The 13,739-nt window shown below is 49.6% G+C and overlaps 1 long non-coding RNA gene across 2 annotated transcripts in view; it reads left to right on the forward strand.

The window, feature by feature from the left end:
* The window catches only part of LOC109275941 (uncharacterized), a 99,316-nt gene that overhangs the window by 27,733 nt on the left and 57,844 nt on the right, over positions 1–13,739 (forward strand). For both annotated transcript variants that reach the window (XR_008417825.1, XR_008417826.1), the window contains exon 3: positions 1,949–2,045. This is a non-coding gene — a long non-coding RNA (uncharacterized LOC109275941). The remainder of the gene's footprint in view (positions 1–1,948; positions 2,046–13,739) is intronic.

Consider the following 13,739-nt stretch of genomic DNA (forward strand, 5'->3'; position numbering starts at 1 on the left):
GAGCCATCGGCACACAGCCTGATGCGGGACTCGAACTCATGAATCACGAGATCATGACCTGAGCAGAAGTCGGATGCTCAATCAACTGAGCCACCCAGGTGCCCCAGTCATCATGCTTTTGTAATAGAGAACTCATAATTTGTGTTCTAGTGAACAGTAATGACCTAAAGGATTAGAAACAAAATGTGATTGTATTCAGTTGTTTTCGTAAGCTATTGCCATGTAACAAAACACTCCAAAGTTTAGTGGTTTAAAGCAATATTAAAGATAATTTTATTATCTCTCATGGTTCTGTGGGTTTACCAGGCTTAGCTGAGCATTTCCTCTGCTGCTTTGCTTGGAAATTCTCGTGCGGTTGTGGCTAGCTCGTGGCTGGGGCTGGAGTCATCAAGAGGCTCAACTGAGGTGCTGGGATGGCTGGTTCTTTCCTCCTTTTCATATGATCTTTTGGTCTTTCTCCATCCATACGGTCTCTCTAGTAGTAGCTGTGCTTCCCACATGGTAGCAGAACTCACAGAAGTGAGTATTCCAAAAAGGAGGAAGAGGAAGCTTCCAGTCCTCTTAAAGTCTACATCCAAAATGTACGCAACATATACCCACTGCGTTCCATGTGTTAGCATGAGTCACCGCCCAGCTTCAGTGTGGGGGGGACCACACAGGGTCCACAGACCACATAAATACCGGGAGGTTTGTTCCCTGGGGCCTTCTTTGGAGACCAGCTACCACAGTGTTGGAAGTGAGTGTTGTAACAAAAATTTAAAACCCATGGCATTTTCTTTGGGACAGTTGGGGGGCAGAAGCTGAAGAACCTTAGGGAGAAACTGAAGTCTTGAAACATAGAAAAGGGGACGGAAGCTATTCACTGGCAGAAATATGTGAGACCATCCCCTACAGTAATGGAGAAAACAGAAAGGGTGCCTATGAATTTGTGATACGTCTAAGGCCAGTTCCAAGCAAAATGTTCAAAGTGCTAATTGGCTTCTTTCAGCTGGCTCTGATAAAGTAGGAGAAGATTGAGATGAACTAAAGAAGTTTTGGAGCAGAATTAGTAAATCTAAGGAGGTCAGGTCTGTATTCTAGTCAGCAAAAGGCTCAAAAAGCAAGGATTCGCCTCAGGGCAAAGAAAATCCTGGGTGCTGCCAGTAAAATGTGGTCTCAGGTATAGTGAAAGGTGTGGCTGTAATACCTTTGTGAAGAGCTCAGAAATATTTAAGGGCATGTGTTTAGACCCTTTGGATACACAACAGGACTTCTAAGAATGTTAAGAGTGTATCTCTTAGATCCTCTCTGCTGGACAATGGGATTGAGAATCTCATAGCAAGCTTAAGCGGGGCTTAAGGTGAGAGGAGCTTTTTCTTTAATGGAGTAGGTTTTAATTTGATATATAATAAACCCACATGTTAAAAAAATTTTTTTTCAGCTTGGATTGAAAGGGACAGAGACAGTTCAAAACGAAGAGTCTTTTTTTATGGGCAAGAAACAGGCTGAGAAGTCAATGTGGTTACAAACACTGACCATTTCTTCTAGAAAAAGAAGGATAATTCAGAGTATGGAACTGAGAGCCACAGACACCCACTCCCAGAGAACAGGACTAGGATCTAATTAAGAAATTGGCTTGATTTCAGAATTGTTCCATACAAGTTTTGTCCCCCCCCCTTTTTTTTAAATGTTTATTTATTTATTTTTGAGCAGGGGGGGAGGGGCAGAGAGAGAGGGAGACAGAGAATCCCAAGCAGGCTCCGCACTGTCAGCACAGAACTTGATGCGAGGCTCAAACTCACGGATTGTGAGATCATGACCTAAGCTGAAATCAAGAGTCGGACACTTAAACTACTGAGCCATCCAGGTGCCCCTCTCCTTTTTGAATGAGTGTATCTATATCATTTACCCTGTGTCTACCTCCTTATCATTTGTTGGGGTTAAGATAACTTGTCTCTTTTTTTCACAGAACTTCAAGTCAGGAGGAGTTATCTCCAAGCATCCACACCTGAGGGGCTTCCTCTTCTCCAGACCTGATGGAGATGCTGAAGTTCTGGATCTGAAGCGTAAGCCTGATAACGTCACAGATGAGACTGTGGGGGTTCTGAGGATGACTGTATTCAAATGTGTGAGGAACATGATTCTTTGAAGTGCTAGAGGGCAGCCCGTGGTAGCTAGTCTTCAAAGCTAGCCCCCCAGTGAACCACCTCTCCTAGTATTCATGATCTTGTGCTGTCCTCTTTCTGGAATCTGGGCTGTTCCTGTGACTTTGGCTAATAGAAAGAAAGCATTGACAGTGATGTCATGTGACTTCTGAGGACAGGTCATAGGGAGCCTTTTGGCTTCCATCTGGGTTTCTTAGAATGCTTGCTCTGGAACAAGCCAGCCATCATGTAAGCAGTCTGATTCCTTTGAGACTCAGCTGCTATGAGGAGGCTAAGGTAGCTGTGTGGAAAGTTAACAGGAGAAAGCAATACAGTCTGTCAGACTCTACCTGCTCTGGTCATCCCAGCTGAGATCAGATATGAGAGTCAAGATGCTGCCATCTTGGATGTACAGCCCAGCTGAACCTGCATCTGACTCTTGACCTGCAACCATGTGAGAGACCCCTCCCCCTGGCCGCCAAGGGACCACTGAGCCAGTCAATCCACACAACTGAGGAGATAAAAATATTTTAAGCCACTGGTAACTGAAGCAGTAAAAAAAAAAAAAAAAAAAAAAAAAATGTGTATTTTAATTTAAAAATGCAAATTAGGGGTGCCTGGGTGGCCCAGTCAGTTGAGCATCTGACTTTGGCTCAGGTCATGATCTCATGGTTCGATGAGTTCAAGCCCCACATCGGGCTCTGTGCTGACAGCTCAGAGCCTGGAGCCTGCTTTGGATCCTGTGTCTCCCTCTCTCTCTCTGCCCCTCCCCCACTCATGCTCTGTCTCTCTCTGTCTCCCTCTCTCAAAATTAATAAACATTAAAAAATGTAAAAAAAAATTATAAAAGAGCAAAACATTGCATTTCATACAACTTTTTAGCAAGTTATTTTTCTTTCACATATTCAAAATTATCTATTAAAATTAAAAGGCAAATGTAACCAATGGTAAAACTAATGCATTTTATCTAATACAAAAATTTAAGTAAAATATTTAAGTAAAGCTGAATTTTTACGTTTTGAAAATCTCATTCACTCTTAGTAAAAATTTTTGTGCAAGTAAAATCCTGCCATGGTTCCCCGGCTGTCTATTGCCAAGGTAAAGAATCAGTCTCACGCTTCGTGTGGGTTCCATCTTGACCTGCACATATGCAAATGTGGGAGAATTATGAATTATTTATGCTGGAAAATGCTCCTCGGCTGCCACATACGATTGTAGCATTGCTGACGTGTGAGTACCTCTGGAACCACAACGAGAAGCAAGGAAATGCATGTTTGCCCTGTTCGGGGCACGCTACTTCCATTGCCTTCCTGCTGAGAGGAAGGATTTGATAAATTAATCTGTCTTTCCTCTTAAGTGCTTCCACCACTCAATCCTCCCTGCACTTCCGAGCAGCCAGGCCCTCTCTGATGTCAGTAGCAGCAGGACCCACATGTTTTTAGAGCATTTGAACAGTCTCCTCTGGATTCAAGGACATAACTCGACCATGGGGGAGAAGCATTTCCCTGGGGCCTGAGTGACATGACCCATGAGAGTGGATGTTCAGGGGTAGAGGTCGTGCTCTGCTAGTGCTGAGTGCCTGCTCCCTAGGGACGGAGGTGCCTTGTGTTCTTTAACTGTGTATGTACGTGCATGTGTGTGCGTGTGTGTGTGAGAGTGCATGTGCATGCTTGTGCATCCATGCGTGTGAGTGTGAAGTGTGGGTCCTCTGAAGAGTGGGTCTCAGAACAGAGACTGGTCCACCTTTAAGGGTGCTACTGTTTCTGGCCATCCTGTGCTGGTCTGGCGGAGGCCTCCTGGGCCTCTCTCCCGGAGTCCTATGGAACTCTGACCCTTGGATGCCTCACTCTTACTCTGATTTAGCTCTTCGGTTTGAAATATTTCATAGTTAGTTATTAGCCTGGTGTATCAGTCAAGACATTATCAGCTGCGAGGGACAGAAGACCAATCCAAACAGGCCTAAACAAAGAGGAGATATGTTGGTTCCCACAACCAAGTCCAGGGGCACAGATAGAGGGCCCAGACTTTGTTTTCAGGGGTGGGGGTCGGAGAGCCCTGTGACTGACAGACAGCCCACCAGGACATGTAGAGTAGAGGGGGTGGGAGAAATATGTGTGGTTCCCCCAAGGAGGGGAGGTAGCCAGAATGCAACATGCCCTCCACACCTGGGTATAACCTTTTGCGAAATTCAGTTCTCAGTCTGTTGTGCTGGACACCTGGGCCTGATTTCCCAAGCAGCCCAGGTCGCAGGCACTGTCTTCCTGACACTGGCTGCTGCCTGAAGCAGATTCTTTACCCGCTCCCGCTCCCTTGTCAAAGCTTCCCATCCCTCGCTGGGCCCCGGCTGGTGTGACAATCAGCAGCAGAGCAGAAGCGACTGAGCCCTGTGAAGGCAGAGGCCTTCTCGGTGCACATCACCTTTTCCTCGGGTCTGCTTGAACACTCAGGGATCCCCCGAGGACGACTCCCCCAGCATCACACCACTGCAGTTGTGCACAGTAGAAATGTCTGTACAATAAACATCAAAGACACCATTTCTGTCAGGCAGCAAAGGGGGGTCATTCCTCTCTCCCGGAGCTCTACCGACAAGCCCTCCGTGGTCAGAGACCCAGTGGATGGGCTCTCATAACATTTCACTTCACGCAGCCACTCCTCCACATGGGGTCCCCCGGATGCCTGGCAAGTAGGACAGATCACCCTTCCCGAAGCCCCAAAGGGGCACTCCCCCTTGATTCACTTTCCACTCCCCCTCCCAGCTGAATGTGGCTGCTGCCCCCGCCTCCCTGCTCCCAGTGTTTTCTGACACACACTCACATTGCTTCTTGGAGTCTGCTGGAAACTGACCCCGAGAGGAAAGAAAGGAGGGGCTGGACAGCACGTCTTTGAGGCGGCTCACTCAACTCCATTATGTGTGCTGCCTGCCAGCAGTGGGTCTGTGAGTGTGTGGGGGCCATGCCTGGGGCCAAGACCTCCTGATCCCCTGCTCTGGTCTGGTCCTCTCCCAACTTCTCTGTTTCCCTCTCCTTTTCTCCTTTCTCCTCCTTAGATCTCCCCATAGCCCTCTGCTCTTCTTTCTCTTCCTGTACACGCTCTTTCTCTCCCCAATCTAAATCTCAAGGGCATTACAGTATGAGCTCAATTTTCTCATCACACCTTCCCTTACCTAAAAATAGACAGTGCAAATCACACAACACAGCCATACATATAACACCATAGTGTCCACTTCCTTTTAACTCTGTCCTTTGGGGTGTTGGCCCTGTCCCCGGGTCAAGGCCCTTTGAAGACCAAGGAATGGCAGGTCCCGCCAGAGCCAAGAATGCATTTCAAAGGCTGGCCCATCCCTCCTCCCCTTGCCCCACTGTGGTGTTTGTTACTTCCTCCCCTTGGGAGTATCCGGAGGCCCTGGTCTAGGGGAGAGATAGATGAAGGCAGAATTGTTGGATCAAAGTCCAAACACATAATAAAAGCATCTCCCTGCCCCACCTAAGGACATGATAATGTGCATTTACTCACACACAAACACAGAGCAGTGGGCTGGCCCACCATAAACCTTCTCTTATTACAAAGCCAGAATCTTTTCCATCTGTGTTTAAGCTGCAGCCTATGAAATAATGTCTATAAAAATAAGATTGGAAGCTAAAATATCGAGTGCAATAAATTATGGCTACATTGTGTTCCCTCCTGAGGGATGTCCTGGCCAAAGAGCCTTCAATATTTCTATCTAGGGCTGTGCTTTGTATTTTCTCATAAAACATTCCATTTGTTGATGGGAAGAAAGAGCCTGGACCGCTGAGCGCGATTCAATAGAGCAATGGTGCTTGGCCGTCTGTACCTGCCTGGCATCTTAATTTCTCTTCCAAAGCAACAACAGTCTGCTTGTTGTGGAACCGCAGAATGAAAGCCAAAGGGGAGGCTGCCCAGGGGCAGATTTGTTGGCCAGTTTCCATCACTACCACCATCTCCCTGCTCACAGCCCCACCATCGTACCCCAACCACCATCCTGACCATGAATCCAGACACCATCCCCACCTTCCTTCAAGAATTCAACATACCTAACATGTCCCAGGCATTGGCGAGGGTCTGGGAGGGTGGGGAACCTGAGGGATTAATAAGACACAGATCTGAGAGTTGAAAATCTTTAGGGGGATGGGTCAGATGGACAAATAACTTAGAAGAAGAAGGAAAGTTAGCAGCAAGGAACTGAAGAGTTCTCCCAGAGGTCAAAGGAGGGAGACTTGTAGAGGCGTTTGAGTTGAGTCTGGAAGGGTGGGTTGGATCTGGACTTGCAGAACTGGAATGAAAGGCCTTCTTGGAAGAAGGATTGAGGTAAAAGAGAGCCCAAAATTATAACAGATGGTTGAGGAGGGGAGGAAAGCATTTGGTCTGGCTGGACCCCAAGGTGCATGAGGGGCATGAGAGAAGTCAAGTTGAAGTATGGGTGGGACTAGGTCAAGAAATAGGATGGATAAAGGAGAAGGTCACTTAGGGTGACCTTTAAAAGGATTTGGGCCTTTTATATGGTGGGAAATGAAACATCAATAGAAAGTTACTGAGATGTGGGCAGTGGAGTTGGTTTTGAAGCTAACCGTTGTAATGCCATCTTGGGGCCAGTGAGCATTATCTGCTTTCTCTCCGTACTCTCTTGGCTGAAAAGATGGTTACCTCTTCCCCCTTCTTGACTGATTCCAAAGTTCAACAAAGATTATGAGTGTTGGCCATTTTCTTCAAATCCTACCACTTCATACTTTGTCCCTTTGCCTTAAGCATTTGTGGCAGGGAGGAGGGAGAGGGATAGGAAGGAAACACATATAGTCATTAACTATAACTCATACCTCAGGACAAGTGCATCAGATCCTTTCTAGAAAGTGGATTTGGCTTGGGAGAGGGGTGGGGGATGAGGGTGCCAGGTGCTCGTTGGGTTGGCAGGTACCACAGAAGTAGGGAGGACAGATGTGAGTCAGCTCACGTGGCCTGCTTTGCCCTTCTTTATGGGATCAGCTGGATGTGGCTCGAGGTGTTCAGCTCAGAGGAGAGAACCCCAGGGCCCAAGGCAAGGGCATCCCTGAGAGCCAACGGGAGGAAGCCATGTGGATGGATGGACAAGGCTGGTGCCGCTTTCCTGATGATTCCGATGGGAACCCCTGGAGTCATATCCAGGAGGCATTTCCACAGTTTTTAAATTCCTTACTTAGCTTTACTTAAGAACTCATTCCCCAGGACAATCATATCCCTTATTCTCTCCTATTCTTCTATTCTATGTAGAGGGAGGAAAGTGGACCAGTTGTCCCACTGGGGCTGAGCCTTGATTCTTACTCTCGGGCAGATGTTTAGGATGGGGCTTGGGTCTCTCCTTCTACCCCGCAGCACATGAGCGTGAGTCTAAGGATCTGGGATTATGGGAAAAGAGGTGCCTGTGATCGCTCCCTGCCTCTCTGCCTTGTTGTGCTCTGAGGATGGCGGGGAGAGGGCTCTTCCAGGCCGCACTGGCGGCCAGGCCAGCGCTTGTGGTAGGTGGTGTTTATGAGAACGCACAAATGTTTATGCGAGATTGCCAACCAGTTATTTATGAGTCTCTCAGCCCTTCCCCAATAAAAGCTGTTCCCTCAATGTTCTGACAGGCCTCGCATCTGTAACTAATGTGTCACTCGCTCAGCTAATGCAGTTCACTTGTGTTTATTTTTGCAGAAAAGCAATTTATCCAGCCACTCTGAAAAAAACTGGCCTGTCAGGAGCCTTCTTTGGAGCAGAGTGTTTTTCCTCAAAAGAAAGTCCAGATTGCTCTCCTCAGTGCAAGGGCGGGCTTTTGGTGTGTCTTCCCCAGTGTGTCCGTGGGTCTGTCCTGTGCACCAGAGGGGTGTGGCATGTCTGGCATGGGGCCTTGCTTTTTCTCTAGGAATATGGAGGTGTATCTTTGTGCTTCTGTCTGTCTGGGCCTCAGTGGATTTGAGATATTTTTTAAAAAGGTTCTGGGGGTGGGCTGGATCTAACTTTGCATTCCCCCTGATGGAGATAAATCAAAGCTGGAACAGTAGGTTGTTGGCAGTTGAAGGGCCTGGAGGGGGAGGTTTGAGGAAGGTGGGGGGAGGAGGGTGAAGGTTAAAAGGGAGGATGGTTGGCTCCAGGGCAAAAGGAGCATTAGCACTGGCTGGCCAGACCCTAACTATAAACCTGCCCAGGAAGGCTGGCTGTGCATGGGTCCCTTCCCGAGGCTGTTAATTTTATCATTCCCACTCTGTTTTCCTTCAGGATTGGCAGGAAACTTTTGGAGTGAAAAGGATGCTCTGTGGGCTTGTTTTGGGATGCTGTAAGAAAGGGAGCCTGAGAACTCATTTCCTGCTGTGAAACCTGATTTCTGGGAAAAGAAACCAAGAAGTGGTTGGGGGATGGGGAGTAGACTAGGGGGGCAGGGGTCAGGCTGAGTGGGGTCTGCCAGAAGGAACAAGAGACACTGACGTGGGCTGGTGAAGGGCCTGGTGGCCTCTTGTGGTCCTCATTCTCATCCCATAGATTGTGACTCTGACTCTGGACTGCCAGTGACCCTGGGCTGGGTGGGTCTGCAGGCAGACCCTTCCCACTGCTGGAAAAGCTCCTGGCTGCCCATGGCCAATGATGGCGGGTCATGCCTAAAAGGTGCAACAGTAATAACGGCACACTAGGACAGTGGGTCCTAAGCCACGGGACAGAGGGAACACGGCGCTCATGAGCTGAAACAAGATGTCTTCTCACAGCTCAGACCAAATCTTTGCTGCCTTGTCCTGATTTGCAAGAAAGTATTAAGTAAACAGTTTGAAGTTTCTCAACCTTGAGTTTTCTGCCAGTAAGATTTCATTAAACCTCTGGTGCCTGCAAGTGATAAGTCAGTTGGCATTTGTGTAAATGCAGAGAAATAGACAATTGTGCTTTGCCTGAAAGCCTATTTTTTAATGGCCTGGGGCTGTCGCGATGGTGATTTTTGGCTGGCATCTGTAACTTGGCTGTGACGTGGGACGACGGTCAGGTCTGGCTCAAGGTTTCTCTGGCTAGGTGACATTCATGGTCACCCCTTTGTGACCCTGTGACCTGGGTGAATGTGACTGAAGATCCCGTTACTGCTTTTGGGTTGCGCAGTTGTAGGAGGAAGGAGAGGGACAGAAGGATATCAAACTGGGCACAGCTGGGGGTCCCGCTTGGGGTGGAGGCAGTTGAACAGTCTGATTTTCCCTTTTAATCAGACCATCTCCTTCCAGCAGCCCCCTGCCCCTTCCTTCAGGGCCCCAGAGGGCATATGCCCTTGGCCCCCACCCCCAGAGCCTCTCCCTTTCTTTTGTTTCAGCTTCCTCCCTCCCTCCCATCACCCTGGGGCTTGAAACTCCTTGCTAGGCTGGCAGCCTTCCCTAGGTGGTAAGATGGAAATCTTTGGGGTGGGCTTGGTCCTCAGTCCCACGCACACCTTCCCTCTCCTGTGGCACTGGGAATGGGTAATGGGAGCTTTGCACCCGGGGCAGGGGCCAGAAGGACTGAGGGAATGATCTTGTGCTAGGGAAAAGAGGCTTGCTTTAGAATCTGAAAAGGAAACCGCCAGCCCCCAGCCCTCCCAGGTTCGAGGGTTGCCTCCCCTTCCAGAACAGCTGTTTGTTAGTCTCCCACAGCCTTTCCCTCCTGCTCGATTGAAGGTTGTACAACAAAACTGTGGCTCACTCTTCTGTCTCAGGCAGGCTGGCACCTTCCACCTTGGCTGCTGCAGGCCAGGGACGGGATGTCCCTTGAACACACACATTATGGAGCCATGTTATCCCACTAGCAAAATTGTTCTCAGGTCCTAAAATGGGATTCCAATGCCCACAGGGACCCAGGAGGTAATGTAAGGAGAGGAGAGACGGGACCTGGGAAAGATGGTCAAGGGCCCTGGGCCCCAGGGTTGGGAAGCAGGGGTGAGTAATGGGCACCGCAGCTTATGTGCTCCATCCACAGCGGCAGCACCTTTCTCAGCAGGAAGGTGCTGCAATAGGGGGATGCCCACTCAGTGAGGCCAGTCCTTCCATTTTCAAATCTGGGCTTTAATGTGAACTGTCTGAAGGTTATGTGTCGGCAATCAACCTCAATCTAAAACGTGGTGTGGGCCAAGCAAGATGTGTCTGCTGGCTGGCTGTGGCTAGTCTGCCCTCCGCTCTTGTGAAATGTGGTAGAGCCGTCGTTCTGGATGTGTGGAGATATGCACCATGACTTCCGGGCCCTCGGCCCAAACTGACGTAGGAAGGCCTGCATCAGGTGCTATGAGAGCTCGTGGCCCATGCTAAAAGCTATGAACATGGCGCATTCTCTGAGAGCAGAATTTTAGCCTAAGCTGTCCTGGGCTAGCATAGGTTAACTTTTTCTTTTCTTTATTAAAAAATTTTTTTCCCATTTATTTATTTATTTTGAGAGAGACAGAGACAGTGTGAGCGGGGGAAGTATAGAGAGAGAGAATCCCAAGCAGGCTCCACACTGTCAGTGCAGAGCCTGATTAGGGGCTGGAACTCACAAAGCTGTGAGATCATGACCTGAGCTGAAACTGAGAGTCAGATGCTTAACGGACTGAGCCATCCAGACAACCTGTGGTTTGCTTTTTCTCTGAGCAGGGACACAGACTCTTGTTCTTTCACTGAGCATGATGTTGTTGAAGGCCCCTTTGGACATGGCCTCTGGGGAATGTGGGGCAGGGAGGGCAGGCCATGGCTATCCTGGGTCAGAGCACCTTATCCAGGTAGGTGACAGATGGAATGTCAAGGATGGCTTCTAGTTTTCTGGTTTGTGCCGTGGAGGATGCAGGGCCTCCCCACATTGGGAATGTGGGAGAATCATTGGGTTTGGGGGGAAGATCCTGACATCTCTGGATTTTGTCCTGTTTTCCTAGGTCAGAAGGAGGGGGAGGGTAGCTTTTGACCTGAGATGTGGCATTGTGAGTATGGCCTCAGTGCCTCCCCACGTGTAGCCCCCAGCTGGAGGGCATGCATTGGGCTAAGCTGGGCTCCCCATAGACAGACTGGCAATGACCACCAAGCTCAGGAGGGACACTCACGTTGGCCGCTGCATCCCTGGGTCTTCTGGGATCATCTAGTGGCATGGAAAGTGCTCAGGTCTCAGCTCTGCACTTTAGAATGTGACGTTGGGTCATGATGTCACCTCCTGGCTGTCAGTCCCTCATCTGCAGAAGAATCTGGTTGGTTGATCTCTAGCCTCCAAGCAGCCTGCAAGTTCTCTGACAGTGACTCTGTTGCTGGCTGCTGCCATAGCTCATTCTGGCATGTCTTTCGGAGCAAGGATGGGACTTCACCACTGACTCCCCAGTGTCCAGCAAGGCACAAGATTGTAGGTGCTTAATATACGTGGAATGAATGAGCAAGATCCCTGGCAGCAGGGGGCTAATCACATACACAGAAAACAAGCAGGCAGGAGACCCCTGGGGCAAGGGTACACTCTTGCTGTGCTTCATCCTGGCTCTGAGTGGCAGGGGAGAGTGAGGGCACTATAGGCTGAGGGCCCCTCATGCCTTGAGGCTCATGCCTGTCTCCCAGCCTAGCAACTTCTACAGCCTGGCTGGTGAGTGCCACCAGCTGGGCTGATGGAGTCCTGCTCCACTCTACCCCAGAACTGCCTCACGGTCCCCATGTTTTCAAGTCTTTCCATGTCTCTGAATGTTTGAAGTTTTAAAAATACAAATCTTTGGCAATGTCACAGGGAGCCAGGCTGGCGTGTTAGAGTGAAACTCAGCTAGGCCACACCCGGTTGTCAGTTCTGCTAGTAGGGGGCAGGAAAGGAGCAGGCCTCGGGCCCAGACCTCTAATTCTTGGGAGACATGAAGCAGAAGCAGGAGAAGCCGTAGCCTGGGCCACTCTGGGTGGCTCTGGGGTCTGTGGCTGCAGCTGTGGCCCAGGCCTGGGTTCTGAGCCAGCACAGCTGGTTCAGAGGGACGGGAGAGTCCAAGGTGGGTGAGGGTTGGGCCATTTGGGAGAATCAGTCTATGGGGTGATGGTGGAGCTCTGGGAACTCAGGCAGGAATCTCGGGGTGCATCCCTTCTCCCCAGCCTCGAGCACAGTGGGGGTTTCATGGTTGTTTGCTGTCACCCTGCTGAGTGCTCGAGCCCCACTCTGGGGGCAGCCAGAGGTCTCTCCCGATTGCCTCACGAACCTCATGCCTGGGTGATGAAGGAGTGAAGTTTGGCTGTGGGTACATCTTCTCCCCCATGGGTGTGGTTCCAAGTGGCACTGAGTTGTCAGAAAGCTCCTTGGGGACTTTGGACCTGGGGGTAACTGGATGTGAAGCCAGAACTTTTTATTTTACCCTCCATCCCCTTTGGGCCTCATTCTCCTACAAATACTTATTGTAAAATAATTCAGAGATACCGAAATAAAAAGTGATTGTAATGAACACCCACAGAACCACAAACCAGTAGGAGAAGTAAAATGACAAATCCAGTTAGAGTACACCTCCCTCCACTGCACCCTCTTCCCCAGAAGTAACCACTATCCTATAGTTGGTATTTTTTGTTGTCATGAATTTAACTTAAAATTTTTTTTAAATATTAATTTTTATTTGAGAGAGAGAGAGAGAGAGTGTGAGCAGGGGATGGGCAGAGAGAGACAGAGACAGGATCCAAAGGAGGCTCCAGGCTCCAAGCTGTCAGTACAGAGCCCGACTCGGGGCTTGAACCCATGAGCCATGAGATCATGACCTGAGTTGAAGTCAGATGCTTAACCAACTGAGCCACCCAGGTGCCCCACGAATTTAACTTTTTATGCAAGTTTTCTTGAGGTATTTTATAGAGTTGCTTTGCATGCTTCATATAAATAGTGTCATTCTAATACGTATTTTTAAAAAAAGTTTACTTATTTAGAGAGAGAGAGAGAGAGAGAGAGAGAGAGAGAGAGCGCCCATGAGTGAATGGGGAGGGGCAGAGAGAGGGAGAGAGAATCCCAAGCAGGCTTCACACTGTCAGCGTGAAGCCTAACGGGGGGGCTTGAACCCATGAACACGAGATCATGACCTGAGCTGAAATCAAGAGCCAGATGCTTAACCGACTGAGCCACCCAGGCACCCCTCTTGTACGATTCCCTCCCCCCCGCCCTGTTAATATGTTCATGGGATTCCGGCATGTGGACAGGTGTAACTCTGGTCCACTTACTTTCAATGCCACACAGAATTCTATTGCATGACTTATTATTTCTCCAAGGAAGGCTCCTCACAGCCCCGAGTGATGGCTGTGCTGGTGCGGCTGGGTGGGGGGGCTCCCCCAGGCAGTGACGCAGAGAGCTCCAGTTCTGTGAGTGCTCGCCACCTCTATCTCCCCTCCCCCTTTAGGGCTCCAAGGCCCTTCTCTCCCTCCCCAAAGCATTGCTTCATGGAGGAGGAATTCGAGTGGATTTCAGGCGGCCTTGTGTTTCCCATAAATCAATGTTGAAAGTCTAACTCCAGCACCAGGGGCCACGACTGCAGCCAGCACCTGACCTGGATGGAGGGGGCTGCGTGTGCCACAGGGACATGTGTGTTCTGCAAGGATGGCTAGCAAGCCCTTCCCCAGCGCAAGGGGAGACGCTTGACACAGTGCTCACCTTGGCTTGAGGCCCACCCTCCTATCTGCCCTGACCACTCTGGCTTGT

This window comes from Panthera pardus, unplaced genomic scaffold (genome assembly GCF_024362965.1).
Source record: "Panthera pardus isolate Hobbes unplaced genomic scaffold, ASM2436296v1 HiC_scaffold_25, whole genome shotgun sequence".
Lineage (NCBI taxonomy): Eukaryota > Metazoa > Chordata > Mammalia > Carnivora > Felidae > Panthera > Panthera pardus.